We start from the raw sequence: 17,662 nt of genomic DNA, 5'->3' as shown, positions 1-17,662 counted from the left end.
TGGTTGCTACAAATGTAAATAGCTAAAAGTGCAGGGACAGTGTGTCCTTAAGCTGTTTACCAATGAATCACTCATTGCATCAAACTGGAGAAGCAAGAGGAACAACTCTAGAACAAACCATTCTTTCTCTGCATTGGGAAGGTGACAAGACAGGGGTTGAGATTTGGGTGTAGAGACAGAACACTGATCTGCAGCCAAGCTGGAGAATATGCTTTGGGGTTTAGGGAAAGAATACTGTTTTGTAGCTAGTATTGAAGTGACTGTAATGTTAAAGTCACTAACATTCAGATAAAGCCATCTTTCTTACAATTGGTGCTTCCCACTCACTAAAAGACATCAGAGAAATGGCATCTTGTGCCTGTCCATTGCCACCTACAACAAACATGGCACTTCATGAGCCTTAAAAATGCATGTGAGTCTCTTGCTTCAATGGCCAATTGAACATAATAACCTTTAAGTAACCCCCTTCCTTAACCAAATACTGATTTATTCTTCATGCACAATTGACAGTACATGGGAAATTGACTAATCTGATTTAAAATGCTAACTATTGTTATGTCCTAAGGGAAAATGCTGTTCCCTGTTGAGATATATAGTTGCAACCATACACTTAGGTTTTGTTATGCTACAATACATAAACAATTTTAAAATATTCCTTTTAAATAATATTTATAGAGCCTTAGCATCAGGTCCATGCCCATGATATGGGAAGGCTTTCACTATATTACATAGATGTTCCATGCCAATGAGAAGTGGTCCTTATAAGATATTCAAAAGTACATCCAGTTACAATAGTTACATTATAATAAGAACAATTAATTAACATGTAGAAAGGTTAATTAAAATATCCATGGATCAAAGGACATCTGAATCCCCCCCCTCTCTCTCTCACACACGCACACGCACACTTTTGATCTGCATACTGATGGCACATCAGTATTCAATAATGTTTCAAAGGAGCATTCGAGATTGTTATACAATTCTAGATATTATCTTATCTGCATTTCATTCCTGAAATTTCTTATCCTCATATGTGTATCTTAAATGTTCTTCTGTTGTTCTAGCATCTCTGAAAATGTAAGTTTTAAATCATACAGAGTATGATTTGTATTGAATGCCCACTACTGTTGGTCTCTAAGATATAAATTCAGTGGTCTGTGAAACAAATTTTACCTAATGGAATTATAGATTTTCTGTGCTATAATTAGTTGTTTATGTGCCATCAAGTCATCTCCAACTTGCGGAGACCCTATGAATGAATGACCTCCAAATGTCCTGTTCTTGACAGCCCTACTAAACTTTTGTAAACTCAAGGCTATGGCTTCCTTTATGGAATCAAGTCACCTCATGTTTGGTCTTCCTCTTTTCCTTTTGCCTGTGACTCTCCCTAGCACTGTTGTCTTCACCAGTGAGTCTCTCTTTCTCTTGATGTGCCCAAAGTGCGACAGCTTCAATTTAATCAGCTTTGCTTCCAGGGAAAGTTTTGATTTGATTTACAATCCACTTGTTTGTCTTTCTGTCAGTACAGGGTATTTGCAGTCTTCCAACACCATGCTTTAAACTCATCCGTTTTACACCTGTCAGCATTATTCACTATCCAGCTTTCACAACCATCCATACAGATAGGGAGTGCAGCACAGTGGATCTTGGCCTTGATCTCCAGTGAAACGTCCTTACACTTGATGATTTTTTAAGTTCCTTTATGGCTGCCCTTCCTAATTTCAGTCTTCTTCTAATTTTTTGGCTACAGTCTCTGATTAAATTAATGACTGGGCCAAGGTATGCAAAATTTGTTTCTTCATTGTTGACTGTAAAGTTCTGTAATTTTTATGTAGTCATGGTTTTTGTTTTATTAATATTCAGCTGCACTACTGCTCTTGTATTTTCTTCTTTCACTTTCAAAGGAGTCAGTTCAATTTATTGTTGCTTTGTGCCAGTAATATGGTATTATTTGCATATTTTAATAATGGATTTATCCTTCCACCTTCATTTCACTTTCTAATATTGTAGGTTCTTCCTGACAGGATTCCTCTTTGAAGGAGTCTATCCATGCGAACAGTCTTCTGATTGGTTGCCTGAAGTATGTATTTACAATATGCAGATTATTGACTGCACAGAGTTCTGTGAGTTGTACTACTGCTTAATTTCTGACTCCTAGGCCAAATCCTCCCACAACATTGTGATCTGCTTTGTTTCCTACTTTTACATTCCTAAGATCCATATTTATTTATTTATTAAAAGCTTTTGTATGCCGTCCTATTATACAAGATCTCAGGGATAAATACAATTCCTCCTAGATGCCTGTGTAAAAGTTTTCCATTTCTTCTTCAGCATCTGTTATTGGAACATAGACTTGAATATTGGTTATGTTAATAGTTTTGCATTACAGCCCGTTACTACCTGTGGGACAGCTTGCCTCAATACTGGAGTCACTCAATTTCTTCTGAGTTTGTTATTGCCTGAGCAAAATACTTCCTGTTTGTCTGAATGAAAATATATATTCATTCTCTTTTGCTGATGTGAATGTTACTCTGAAGAAGGGAGATGCATCTTAGTTTGGTGTTTCAGCTCTGACCTTTCCACCTTAGGTGACCCTGCTAGGAGACCAGAGTAGTTGGGAGAGTCTGGCCTTCTGGTGTCCCTTTTGTCTTCTAGGATCCTTCCCATAGCATAGATGACTTTGTGAAACTGTGAGACAGTCTCTGAGGTGATAACAATCTACCCTCCTGGCTCCCTTCCCGTGAACCTTCTTGTAGGGCACATGGTGGTAGATGGACTTATGTGGGAAAGAATAATTCTGCTGAATTAGGTTTCAGGTGGCATGTGTCTGCTTGTATCCATCTCATTGTAAGCATCCATTCATCTGTCTCTCTTTCAGGATCTTTCCCACAGGGCAGAGTGTGAGAGAAGATCCTGTGAGAAACTGGGAAGTTTCAGCTGAAGCAGGCTTTATTGGGATCTTTGCATGCTTACTTCCCTTTCTACAAATACAAATTACAGAAGTGCTGATTTTATATTCCACTGATTGGAAGATTTATTTTTCTTCCTGTATTGTACCTTCCCCAATCAACATTCTCATTTCCAAAGGATTATGCTTGCTTAAACTAACTCTGATTATATTCTCAGTTATTGAACCCTAATCCTGAGCATGGGAACAAGTTAATCCTGAGACGGTAGGGCTACGCCTCGGGCTTTGTCCGAGGAGGTAGAAGTTTCCTCAGAGAGAGCGGAGCAAGAACTGAGACGTGAGGATAGCGGTCCTCATTGAAGCGGGGCTCGTGTCTTTCAGGAAGCGGTGCAGATTGAGACCTTTTACAATTCCTTGTATACTGGATAGACAGCACCAATTCCTTTATCTATTCTCACTTATGGCAACACTTAGCCTTTCAACTTGGAACACACGAGGTCTACGACAACCAAAGAGAAGGGAGGAGATCATCCCACAACTAGCTAAGCTTCCCTATGATATCACGGTCTTACAGGAGGCGCACATATGCAACGAGCAGCAGAGGAGCCATGCTCAGAGATTATGGTCCCCGGGACCGTCGGTGTGGTCCTACGGAGAAGAACGTGGTGCAGGGGTAGCTGTACTATTTAGGGAAAAACATAATCTCCATATTGACAACATTTTAGAGGCCCTCCTGGGGAGATTGATCGTGATCGATATCTCCTTAAAAGATTTGTCGGCAGACGGCCTGGAGATCTCGAGGCCCTTTCGCTTATGTGGTCTCTACATGCCTGTGGATAGTTCCCGGAGGAAAGGGTTTTGGGAAAACCTCAAGAACTTCTGCTTCACGCAGCGCTGTTTGATAATAGCGGGAGACTTCAACAATAGGACTAAATTATCCGACAGGATTCGTGCGGTCAACTCTCCCGCTCGGAGCAGAGCACTGGCCCTGAGTGCAGAGGAAAGGGACCTAGAAAAATTCCTGATGAGTCAAGGACTCCGGGATAAAGCCTTGGAGGTGCCTAACTCGTTGAACTTCTTCCCCGTGCCTTGCAGGAAGGCGTTTCTAGATACTTTCCCCACTACAGATGGGGTGAGGTTCACTTACTATTCGGGGAAAACAGCAAGCAGGTTAGACCGGTTCAGAGCCCCAAAGGAGGTCAAGACAGAGAAATGCAACATCGTCGTCACCCCGTGGTCAGATCACACCATTCTGGCTGTCGAGCTGAGCTTTGGGCAGGTATACCCTAGGGGCAGACCCCTGTGTAGACTCAGACCCAAGATGCTGGACGCGTCTTGCAGGGACAATATGGCTAACGTTTTGGCCAGTATGTTGACCCTGCATGACATCTATTTTGATGAGTTACTGGAATGGTGGGAAAGGATCAAGAGGGCGATTAGGAACAGCTGCCACAAGTATGAGTTTAAGGTGAATAGGCGAGGACTCCAGCACTACCAGGAGGCCGTCTTTCACTTCTTACAGTGCCACAGCAGAATGAATCAGGGACGACCATACGACGAAGGGGTTTTGGTCTGGTCTAGGAAAGTCATCGCAGAATTCCACTACAACCAAAGGAGGAACCGGCTAAACTATAGAGATTATAGAGTGAAGGGCTCCGCTGTTGACGTAGAGGAGCGGACGAAGGCTCGCAGTCCAAAGACACCCATAGAGATGAAAAGTCTGCGAGAGAAGGAAGGAGACGCGGTCACCTTCCACTCGCAGGAGATGTTGTCTATCATGGGGCGGTATTACCAGCAGTTTTTCGCTCCTAAGGACATTAACTCCCGCGAGGTGGAACGCTTCTTGGAGGACATTCCCAGAGAGAAAGCAGGCTCTCTCTATGGGAAACTGACAGAAGCGGAGAGTCAGATGTTAGAGGCACCTATTGAAGAAGACGCCATCTTGACGGCGAAAGGAAATTCCACCCCTGGAGCAGATGGGCTGGGATATGAATTTTATAGGATATTTTGGGAATGGCTCGTCCCCCCTCTGACAAAAGTGTTTAACTCATTACTGGCCCGAGAGCGACTCACTGAATCCTTTTATCAGGGCACTCTGATTTTCTTCCCTAAGAAAGGGGACCTGATGCTGCCGGCTAATTGGAGGCCCATAGCATTGACCAACATGGATTATCGCCTCCTGGCGAAGATACTGAACAGGAGACTGGCTAGTGTGGCACACAAATTGGTCGTGGGGTGCCAGACCAGTGCAGTGCCGGGGAGAGCTATGACAGACTCCCTCTGTCTAATGCGGGAGATCTTCCAGTTGGTGCGGGACAGGAAATGGGCGGGACGGTTTCTCCTGTTAGATCAGAGCAAGGCATTCGATAACGTCCACCACTCCTTCTTGTGGAGGGTTCTCCGATGGAAGGGCCTCCCGCCCTCCTATGTTGGGTTCCTCAAACTGCTGTATGCCGAAGCCACCGTCACTCCCCAGATCAATGGACACAGAGGAAGTCGCATCGATTTACAATCAGGAGTAAGGCAGGGGTGTCCGTTGAGCCCACTCCTCTATGTATTGGCTCTGGACGCTGTCCTGTGCTGCATACAGCTTGAGGAGGGGATAGCGGGGATCCGTTCGGCCCTTCCTACCAGTGCTCCCATACGGATCAAGTTCGTGGCCCATGCCCATGACATCTTGCTGCTCCTGAATGATGACAGAGAGGTCAGGAGAGTGCAGCGGATCTTTGATACGTACGCACGTGCCTCGGGTTCTCAGATAAACAAGAAGAAAAGTTGCCTTATTTCTTTTGACCCCGAGGACGAGCAGCTTAAGATAGCTCCCATGGAAACAGACCAAGAGGGGGAGGGCAGGAATGAGCAGAAGGTAGAGGAGGTGAAGATTCTGGGGACTTACTATTCCATAGCCAAGGAAGGGTGGAAGAGGAACTGGTTCGCTTGGCTTCAAAAGTTAAGGAAAAAATTGGAATGTGGAGGAAGTGGCAACTGACCGTGTATCAAAAGGCGGTTTACGTACGCACGTACGTGTTGCCAGTAGCGCATAACACAGCGGTGGTCTACCCCCCTCCGGGAGCCGTGATGAAGGAACTGGAGAAGGAGCTCTTCAAATTCCTCTGGGGAATGGCCACCTTCCCTCTGGCGAGGGTGGTGGCCTATAGACAGATAGACCAGGTGGGTTTGGACCTCCCGGCTCTCCGTCTGAGGATGTTCACCACCTTCCTGAGTTACAACTTTGGTAAATATGCTCAATGGGAGGAGGGAGGGGACCAAACTCACATGTGGGTGGTCCTGTTTGCACAGCACTGGGTGGGTAAACCGTGGGCGGAAACCTGGTGGGGGGAGCACTCCCTCGACTTTACCGTCTTGGCCACGATGCGGTGCACGGGGCCCGAATATCTGAGGGAACTCTACAGCTTCATTAAGCAGCATAAAGTCCATGCAGAATGGTTTGGTACTAGCCGAGGGGACCTGCGGAGTATCAAACGAGCGGTGTATAGAGAGCTGCTAGAGGTGGCCTATTTCAGACCTCAGGTCGTCAAGAATGCGAGGAGAGAGAGCCTCTCTCAATACTTGAGGGAACAGACTTACCCGATAGAATATTTTCAAGACAGAAGGGTTCCGTTCCGGCTGTGGGACATCAGGTGGAGGTTGTATCATCAGGTGTATGACCTGCAAGGGACCAGACCCTGGCTTCCCGGGTGGGCGCAGGCCTGCCCCAGACAGCAGTGTAAGAGCGGGGCTGTCGCGAGCGGGACGGTGCAAAAGGAGACTTTGAGGCACTTTGTCAGCGATTGCCCCGCGGCACGTGCCATGTGGAAGGCGGTGTCTGAAGCACTGGACTGGCCAAACCTGGGCTCCCAGGACTGGGAATCAGTCGTGTCTGGCACAGAACCTGCTCCTCCATTGAAGGGACCCAGGAGGAGGGTGCCCAGGAAGCGGTGGTGGAGAGAGAGCACGGCTCCCAAGACGTACTGGACTGTGCCGTGGTCCACAATTAGGCTGATTAATCTGTACGTTCTGTTGGCGCTGTCGCTCCAACGCCACAGAGAGATAAAGACATAAAAGGTGGCTGACGTGGCCGGCTCAGTCAAATTTGTCCAAGAGAAGATTTTTTGGTTGAGCCGCGAGGAAAAAGGGAGGATGCCGCCCAGTCGGTGGAGGAAATTGTGGCCGTGGTTGAGTGGGGCTCATGCCCCGATCACGTAATGTACGTAAACCGCTCATACATGTTGCTGAGACACATGGCATGAACCTATCAAGGAGAAGTCTACAGAATGTTCTTTTTGTAAATTTGATTTGTAAAGCTTGGGAATCCTGTAAATATGTGTACATTTGGCATTTTGATATCTTGTAAATATTGGATGGGGTACTTTTCTATTTTTGTAAAGTTGCTTTTTTTGTGCCTTTTGTAACTTTTGTAGTATGTTTTTATTTAAATAAAAAATTTCAACCTAAGTTCAGGAATACATTACTCTGCACTTATTGCATAGTGGATTCAAAAATTAGTTCATTCTTTTACCGTACTAGTAAAAATCTTTGGTCTCTGAATAGCTAATCAGTCCCAGCCTGCCAGCATTTTGACAAGTTTTGCAGGTAGGAAAAATGCCCTTACTATAAATACTGGGAGCCAGGAATAATTCTAGAAGAAGAGCACATAATGTGATCCTCCATTTTCTTAAAGAGTGGTATTGCAAATAAGCTTTCCTTCTGGCAGTCCACCAAATGATGAAGTTGCTTGTAAGACTGTTGAAATGGTTGGGAGTAGCATCTTTGTTCTTTTTGTTAACTGTGAAAAATACAAATAAGAACTTTCAGATCATTCAGTCCTGCTACTTTAAGATCCACTTTTCTTATAGTAAAATTAATTTTACAAAATTCTAGTTTTAAAGGAAATATTAGACAATGCTTTCATTTGTTGACTTTTGTTATTTTCACATTTCTAGGGAGAAAAATAAATGATCTCATAGAACTTTCAAGACTAGAGTCAAAACTAGATGAACTGGAAGAAACAGGGTGTTTTTCAGATATTCAGCTGAGTAGTATAAGTGAGTATATAAATGGAACCTTGTGTGTACTTCAATATGTTCTTCAATCTGATTTAGACTGAAAGTGTCCTTTGGCAACTTTTCTTTTTGTATAACAGCATGTATAATGAACAGACACAAAGCCACTGGAGCAGAAAGCAAAATATGCTTAAATGCATTCTTTTCAGTTAAGGGTACAAATCTGTGCATGTTTAGATGGAACAAAATCTTCCAGTTCTGATCATGCACCTTGCCACCATGGCTGGTCGGAAGGATTCTGGGAGTTGCAGGATGCTTTTTTCATCTAAACAAGCATCCCTTTCTGTCCAAAATACATAAACATCTGGTTGTTTTTATAGAAAGAAAAGTGCATGGACTAAAAGAACAAAGAAGGAATTTAATTGATAAATGGGAACTACTTCTTTTAGAAGAATATCCAGAAACATATGGACTTGATAGTGAGTATAAAATACTTATAATTTTAGGTTATTTTGAATTTAATGTGATAAATGAAATTGTCCACTATAACAGTCAAGCCCTACTCCTTCTTTTAAGCCTTCTTTCCCTTCCTCTTTCTTACTTAATTTACTAACTAAACTAAGTATTGTACATATAGTATCACAACACTTGGTTTCAAGTTTGGAACAAAGCTAGCAGCATGGTGCTTAAGTCTCTCCCAGTGTCATCAGTAGGACTCAAAAGTGCTTAAATTAGTTTGCTCATGCCCTAATTTAGCATTTCCATAACTAGTTTAGTATGTAGATGAAATTAGTTTCCATATCCCACTAAAGACATTATGTGGGGTCTACCCACATAACTGATACAGACTCATTGCTGATCAGAATATATAATGGACTATATCAATAGCTGATAATCATTGTACTGTATTGTATTTCATTTCTATAACACCCAATAGCTATTGGGTGGTTCACAAAAATGACACAGTATTTTAAAAATAGCATATAAAACTTCAAACACTCTAGGGTGCAATCCTATACATATTTAAACAGATCATAGGCCTACAATTCCTAACATTCCTGAACTGAATCAATAATTATTGATTACTACTAAGTTTAAAACTATAGTCCCAAAATATTGTGATAGGAAGGAAGAACTATCATAATTTGCTACTGCTTGGCAACTTTTCTTCTTCTCTGTACCATACTACTTGCTTCTTTCTATGGGGAAGCAATATGCCTTGGCTTCTCATAGTAAATGTATGGATTGAGGAAACCACCAACCTCCACCCACTGTTCGTCCTCCCCAAAACTCTATCTTATCTATTGTCTTGGCCTTTTTATTCTTCAAAATTAATTTGTAAAGGCTAAGACTACATATTGCACCTATCATGGGGAAATGTTTGCATATTGTTCTTATTAACTAGTGTTACTATAGGACTACTAGTATGTGTGATGCTTTATGCAAGACTTAAGGACACATCCCCATCTTAAGGAACTTATTGTTAAAAGAAAAATCAACCCAGAAAATTGTGTGAAAGGGTGGTAAGGATAAATAGGGAGAGCTTATGTGATTATTTCAGTTAATATACTGGGGGTTAGTTATAGGCTTAGTTACAATGGGGTAGGTGAACTAGGGGGTTATCTAATAGACCTTTTAGAAAAAGCTAGGTCTAAGGAAAGGCCTGTAAGTAGTCAGAAAAGTATTCTGAGCCCTGGATGGTAGTTCCATGGATATGAAGCTTGCAGGGGAGAAAGGGCTAAATCCTCCAAGAATGCAAGAGACATTTTGATAGCAGAGGGTGATGCAGCTGCATGTAGCATTAGTAAACATGTCCTCCTCCTTCTTTGTGGTCTCTGTGCATCACACATAATGGGTACTGTACCTACACAGTACCTGTTGCCGGCCAGAATACCCAGATTCAACGGATTTTGGCGGGAACTCCGCACCCCTTGCCGCTGGTACTATATAGGGTAGCGCACCCGCCATTTTCCACAGTCTTCTTTCGACTGCCGATCACATTGCCTCAAGCCATTACCTTATCTCTCTTGCTGTTTGATTGTTGTCCTCTTGTACTTTCCAGTTGAATTTATCCAAGTTGTTTCACCCTTATTTCCCAGTTTAAATCCTCTTCTTCCTTCTTTCCTTCCTATATATAAAAAAAGGTTTAAATCTCTTTTTACTTATTCGTACTTTCCTTCTTACTATTCTTACTCGATGGCTCAATGCGCAGCCTTTCGAAAGTGTTCTAAATGCGGGCCCAAAATGTCTCCGATGGACTCGCATAAGCTTTGCCTTCTCTGCCTGGGAGAAGGGCATTGCACCAATAAATGTGGGCACTGCCAGGCCTTCACTAAGCAGGCCCGGAAAAATCAAGAGAACCGGCTGAGAAAAATCCTTTGGGATCAGGCCTTACTAGCCTCCGACAAGCTTGCCGCTCAGCCTATGTCGACCGGCCCTTCCATGGTGACCTCCCCTCCCCCGCCATCTGGGGGAGTTGCTTCTGAAAAGACCTTTTGCTCCTCCCATTCCTCCTTGCTCAAACAAAAGGAGAAGCGGAAGCACACCGACCGCGGTGATCCGTCGGTCTTGAAGAAGCCCAAGAAAGATAAATTGGGCAAGACTAGCCATAAGCATAGGCTTGCGTTGGAACCACGTCGAGATTCGGATTCGACTGTCCCTTTGGTCCAGATGGCACCATCGATCCCGATGCCCTCGACACCGACAACAAGGGCGTTGATGCAAGTTACGCCACCCGGATCTCCACAGAGGCTTGAGTCCTCGGTTCCGACAACATTGCATCCACCTGAACCTGCCGTTCATGGGTCGATGTCAGATGGAGAGGTCTGAGATTCTCCTCCATGATCGCTGCCATGCCACCAACCAGCCCACTCCCCGACTCCAATGCCATCTTCTCCAGAGGCTCCCCGGAGGCCCACACTGGCTGAACCCCACCAGTATCATCGCTTGTCGGGGGTCCCAATGCCATACGAAGGCCCCAAACCATCTCGACCCTACTATTGGGATTACCTGCCTCCATATGGCTACTATCCCCTGCTGAGTGAACACAGGCACTGGTCTCGACCAGCCAGGACCGAAGCTCCCTCCACTTTGGCACCGATGACCTCTCGCCCTCCTCCATCTCCGGCTCAATCCTCCTCCAGTCCGCCATATCCTTACGACTTGGATTCCGAGGACTCGGACGAGTGCTCCACATCCTCCGCAGCAGTGATCTCCACCCAGCGGCCTGGGTCACCGGAGGAATCCTACGCCACCTTCGGTGAGCCACCTTACCCGAGCCTTGGAGATTGAAGTCAAACACCAGCTGAATATCAAGGACAATTTTTATGATATTGTTCATAAAGAGCAGTCCTCTACCATCACTATTCCATTAATTACAACCTTACAGGAAGCTATGGAGGATACATGGACTTCTCCCAGCCAACCTCACCCAATATCCAGGAGGTATGAGTCCATGTACAAGGTCTGGGAACAGGATATCTTGTTCCTTTTGAGGCACCCAAAACCCAACTCTGTTGTGGTCGAGTCTTCCCAGGGGCGAGACAACAGGGAGCACTCGGCTCCTAGAGACAAAGAGGGCAGAAAGATAGACCTCATGGCACGGCGCATCTATATGACCATGGGACTGGGTCTCAGGATCTCGAACAACGAGGCAACGATGGCGAGGTATCAGCATTTTCTGATGCAGTGGCTGGATTCCATCACCTTGTCGATCGCAGAACAACAGCGTGACCTGGTCCGAGTCTTCATCAGAGAGGCTATGCAACTCTCTATTCAGCAGCTCACTACAGCCCGTCATCACGTCGACTGCGATTCCTGTGCTCTGGTCGGCTCCGTCGCTCTCTGTCGACACGCCTGGTTGTGTTCTTGTAATTTCCCAGAGGAAACCAAGCACCGGATCAAGGGGATGCCTTTCGATGGTTTGGGTCTCTTCCACGACTGTATAGACCACAAGCTCGAGCATATCTATAATACTCAAGCTACTGCTTGGAAGATGGAGATCCCAGGCTCGACCCGTCGTAAGTGGCCTCAATCTCGTTATCCGAGATCCCAGCCCTATCACTGCTACCAGCCGCGCCAACAATACCCTCAGTGACAACAACGAAACCAAGCACAACCAACCATACAATATCAGCAAGGCTGCCGTTGCCAACCCACCGATAAGAGGCAACGTTGACGGGTTGCACAAACTAATCCTCTCTCTCTCATACCCTCCCTCCCTCCCTTCGGGGGCCAGCTGCCCTTTTGGGAGGCCATCACATCTGATAAATGGGTACTTTCCATCATTGAGTCTGGATATAGAATTGAGTTTGACACCATACCCCCTTTGGGAGTTGTACTCTATACCGCCCCATCGAAAGTTCTCAGAGAGGAGGTATTCCAGCTGCTCCATAAGGGAGCAATTCACCAAATCTCCCATTCCGATGGACTCTGCGGCTTCTACTCCAGATACTTTACGGTACCGAAACGGGATGGTGGTCTACGCCCCATACTTGATCTAAGGGGCATCAATGCCTTTATTACAACTAAGAAATTTCGCGTGACCACCCTACAGAATATCCTTCCCCTATTAGAGAGAGAAGATTGGTTCACATCTATAGATTTGAGGGATGCCTATTTCCATATCGGCATCCACCCACATTACAGGAGGTTTCTCCATTTTACTGTTGGGTCTGACATTCAAAAATACAATGTCCTCCCTTTCAGTCTTGCGACAGCCCCTAAGGTATTTACCAAGTGCATGGCTCCGGTCTGTGCTCACCTTCGTCAACAAGGTGTACAAATTTACCCATATTTAGATGATTGGCTTATCGTCTCTTCTTTCCGGGACCACCTGGTCATGGACATTGAAACTACATGTACCCTCCTGGAGAACTTGGGACTACGTATTAATAGTGAAAAATCCTGTCTCACTCCTTCGCAGGTCATCGAGTTCATTGGAGCACAACTCAATTCAGTCCAGGCACGAGCATTCCTCCCACGGGCCCGAATGGAAAGACTCTGTTCCGTAGTCAGACAAATCCAGGAAGGCGGACGAATTCAAGAACTGATTATCCAGAAGCTCCTGGGCCATATGGCCTCGACAATCATGGTTGTTCTTCGTCATGGCCTCTGTGCATCACACATATGGGTTCTGTGCCTGCACAGTGCCTTTGGCTGGAAGATTAACAGCTAACGGTTTTTGGTGGGAACTGCTCTCTCCCTCCCCGCTAGCATTATATAAGGAGCGGAGTGTCCGCCATTTTCCAGTCTTTGCGACCGCCGTTCGTTGTGCCTCATGCCGCTTCACTCTCGCTAAGATTATTACTTACCTTCTTGCTTGTTGGAAAATCTCTCCTTTTTCCTACCAAGTTTGTATCCCTTGTTTCTGTTGTTAGTACTTCACTTATTTTTCTTCTTAACTTTTGAACCATTTTTTCCTCTTTATCGTTCCCCAAAAATAAACCCCAAAAATATTACTTTCCTGCTTTACTATCTCCTTTTTTTCTTCTTTCTACGATGGCGCAACGGGCAGTGTTCCGCAAGTGTGAAAAATGCGGCTCCAAAATGCCCGCCACGGACCCGCATGATCTGTGCCTCCTTTGTTTGGGGGAAGGGCACAGAACCGATAAGTGTGGCCATTGTTTGGCCTTCTCTAAGGCAAGGAAGAACAGGGAGAACCGCCTCCGCAAACTCTTGTGGGACCAGGCTCTCCTCCAATCGGACCGGCTGGTGGCTAAGCCTTCCACTGTTGTGGCTCCACCCGAAGGCCGTCCAACTTCGGCTGACCTGCCGCAACACCCGGCCTCTTCCTCCATTGCTCCGCCCTCACGCCCTTCTGAAGAAGGCGCTCATACCATGGCCGACCAGTCTGTTTCCCTGCTGAGGAAACAAAAGGGAAAAAGGAAGCACAGCGACTCAGATAAATATCCTGTGCATAAGAAGGCCAAGAAAGATAAGACAGGCAAGCCAGTTAAGAAGCCGAAGAACCCCGAGCAGGCAAAACACCGCCACTCGGGCTCGGCCTCTTCCTCGATTCCGATCCCTGCTTCGGAACCAACACCCTCGGTCCCGACCATCCAGGCGGCTATGAGGGTTACCCCACCGGGCTCACTGTGCCGACCGACAGCCGAACCCATTCTGGATTCAAGGCGTGGTTCCATCTCAGATGGGGAAATACGAGATTCTCCACCTAGAGCTCGATCACCAACCCCGATGCCTCCGATCCCAATGGATTCTGAGATCGCCATCTCCCCTCCGAGAAGCCGTAGGAGCCGTTCCTCGGATGCGAGGTCTGATGACTGGTACCACGCCAGGTACTCCTCCGCTCTGAGACGAGAAGAGTACCACTCCGTAGCCTATTATCCGACCTCCAGGGGACAATCTTCGCCACCAGCACCTTGGGAACGTTTCCATTCAACGCCCAGAGACCCAGCGAGGGCCCCATCTAAAGAAAGTGGCAGATCAGAGTCACCAGGAGATTCTTCCTCCAGTGTACCACCCCCCTACTGGATGGAATCCGACGAGTCTGAGGCTGACTCGACCTCGCCGGATGCAGCGGTTGCTTCTCAGGGCCCCAGGTCACCCGAGGAACCGTATATATCATTTAACGATCTGATTGCCAGACTAGCTCGATATAGAAGCCCACCAACAGCCGGGACCGAGTACTGATCGTTTTTATGATGTGGTCGGGGTGAACGATCCACATCTATTGCCTTGCTGTTTATTACAACCTTACGGCAGGCAATGACCCAGCCGTGGGACCTCCCAGCTCACCCACAACCGACTTCTCGTAAATACGAGTCCATGTATCGGCTGCGGGAAGAGGACATCCCATTTCTTCTCCGTCACCTCAAGCCGAATTCAGTTGTAGAATCCTCGCAGGGGCGGGAAGCCCGTGGACGCACCTCGCCTTGTGACAAAGAGGGCAGAAAGGTTGATTCCCTCGCCCGCTGGGTATATGCAGCTTCGGGCCTTGGTTTACGAATTTCTGATTATGAGGCAATCCTGGCGCATTAACAATATTTCCTTATGCAACGCCTGGACGCCATCATTGATACCCTCCCGGGAGACCAGGGCAAACTTGCTAAGACTTTTGTTAAGGAAGCTATGCAAGTGGCGGTGTAACAGCTTTCCACCGCGAGGCACCACGTGGACTCTGATTCAAGGTCGCTGGTCGGTGCCATTTCCCTCCGCAGACATGCCTGGTTGCGTAATTGCAATTTTCCGGATGAGATGAAGCAGAGAATTGAGGAGATGCCATTCAACGGTTCCGGTCTCTTCCATGCAAGGACGGATAGCAAATTGAAGAAAATCCATGAATCAAGGATGACGGCCCGTCGTATGGAATGGCAATCTCTACCCCGACATAAGTGGTCATGGTCACGTCCACAGTACTGTCAACAATTTCCACCTCGGCAACAACAACCGCATCAACGTCAGCAGCGTTGCAGGCAACAACCACCCCAGTGCTTCCAACAGGGCCACCGCTGCTTTGATACGGGCAGGCGACAGCGCTGATGCGATGAGCGAACTTCTCCTCTCATTCCAACTCTAGCCTCCCCCCTCTCATTTGGGGACCAGCTGAAGAGTTGGATCTCCATTTGGGAGTCCATCACATCTGATGGGTGGGTGTTATCTATCATTCAGCACGGATATGGAATCGAATTCGACGTTGTGCCATCACCAAATCCTATCTGCTATACTCCAACTTCCTTGGTACTGTTAGACAAGATTCACCAACTCCTTGCTAAAGGAGCTATTTGTCGCCTGTCATTATCGGAGGGATTCCATGGGTTCTATTCCAGATACTTTACGGCCCCGAAACAAGATGGGGGTCTCAGACCAATATTGGACTTGAGAGCTCTCAATAGATTCATAACACCAAAGAAGTTTCGGATGACCACACTTCAAAGTATTCTCCTGTTGCTGGGAAGAGGGGATTGGTTCGCCTCATTGGATCTGAAGGATGCCTATTTTCATATTTCAATACATCCAAGTTATAGGCGTTTCCTTCGTTTTGCGGTGGACTCTGAAATCTACGAATTCAATGTGCTACCGTTTGGATTAGCCACTGCACCAAGGGTTTTTACAAAGTGTATGGCTCCTGTCTGTGCACACCTTCGATTACACAGAATTCGGATATACCCGTACCTTGATGATTGGTTGCTGGTCTCCGACACAGAAGCAGGGCTTTCATTTGCTGTTGAGTTTACATGTGCTCTATTGCACGATCTCGGACTCTGTGTTAATCGACAGAAATCTTCCCTTCTCCCTACGCAGGTGATCAACTTTATCGGAGCCCGGCTGGATTCTATGTTGGCAAGAACCTTCCTTCCTCGGGACAGACGGCATGCGATTGCTCAGTGCATCGCTTGGATTCGACAAGCAAGAACCATTCCCACCCGGTCTATTCAGAGCCTGTTGGGACACATGTCTGCTTCCATCGCTGTGATTCCGCATGCCAAACTCAGGCTATGTCCCCTTCAACTGTTCTTCAACGGAACATTTTGACCACAGACAGATCCACCTACCAAACGGATTTGACTCCCGGCTTCTGTTCTTCGGTCCCTGTTATGGTGGATAGACCCAGCCAATCTGACTGTAGGCATTCCGTTTCGACCCCGGTACCCTACAGTAACCCTCGGCACCGATGCGTCCCTGCTGGGATGGGGAGCCATTTGCTCCGATCTACATACCCAGGGAATATGGAGTCACCGGGATTGCAGGAACCATATCAATTTTCTGGAACTTCTTGCCATTTTCAAAGCCCTGTAATCATTCGAGGATGTGCTTCTACACCAGGTCGTCCAGGTGACCTCAGACAACATGGCGACAGTCTTTTATTTGAACAAACAAGGGGGAACCTGATCCCGGAAACTAGCCTGCCTGGCCATGCAGATTTGGGACTCGTGCATACCGAGAGGTATCACTCTTCTAGCAGTTCATCTTGCGGGCACGGAAAATACAGACGCGTATCTCTTGAGCAGACATACGTTGCGGTCACACGAATGGGAGCTAGACCATTGGGTTTGTGACATGCTATTTCACCGATGGGGCCAGCCAAACATCGACCTGTTTGCCACACAACAGAACAGGGCATGCACGGCCTATTGTTCCAGAGCGGGGATGGGTCAGGACTCGCTCGGGGACGCTTTCATGATCCCCTGGACAAATATGACTTTTTATGCTTACCCTCCAATCCCACTCATCATGAGAGTGTTGGCAAAGATCATTCACGAAGGGGCCACAGGGCTACTGATCACCCCCTGGTGGCCACGCCAGCCATGGTTCTCAACTTTCCTTCACGTCTCCTGAGAAGAATTTCTCCAACTCCCTCTTCTTCCTTATCTCGTTACCCAGAGGGAGGGCACAATCCACCACCCAGACTTGCTGTCGCTGAAACTGACTGCATGGAGGATACGATGACCAGCTGCGATGCACCGGTATCGACGCCACCAACCGTCCCTGCCATTCCTGCTCAGCAGAATCTACACCCAGACCTACAGTATATTCTCGAATCTGCGCTACAACCATCTACTAGGAAGTCGTACGCGGCAAAATGGCAGAGATTCTCTAACTTTGCCAATTTACACTCATTTCCGGCCCCCTCGGCTTCTGTTTCGCAGATCCTTCAGTTTCTCTTTGAATTGCATCAGTCTGGACTCAAACCTTCGTCCATAAAAGTTTATACAGCAGCGATTTCACATTACCAGGGAACTATGCATGGTCTCTCCATTTTTGCTCAACCTCTGATTAAAAGATTTTTGAG

General features: G+C 46.6%; 1 protein-coding gene across 1 annotated transcript in view; it reads left to right on the top strand.

The window, feature by feature from the left end:
* CCDC7 (coiled-coil domain containing 7) overlaps window positions 1-17,662 on the top strand; it is a 125,608-nt gene that overhangs the window by 88,970 nt on the left and 18,976 nt on the right. The window lies entirely within an intron of this gene.

The sequence above is a fragment of the Varanus komodoensis genome, unplaced genomic scaffold (assembly GCF_004798865.1).
Source record: "Varanus komodoensis strain SLA01 unplaced genomic scaffold, ASM479886v1 scaffold15, whole genome shotgun sequence".
Lineage (NCBI taxonomy): Eukaryota > Metazoa > Chordata > Lepidosauria > Squamata > Varanidae > Varanus > Varanus komodoensis.
The sequence above is the reverse complement of the archived record's forward strand: the minus strand, read 5'-3'. Positions and strand labels throughout refer to the sequence as shown.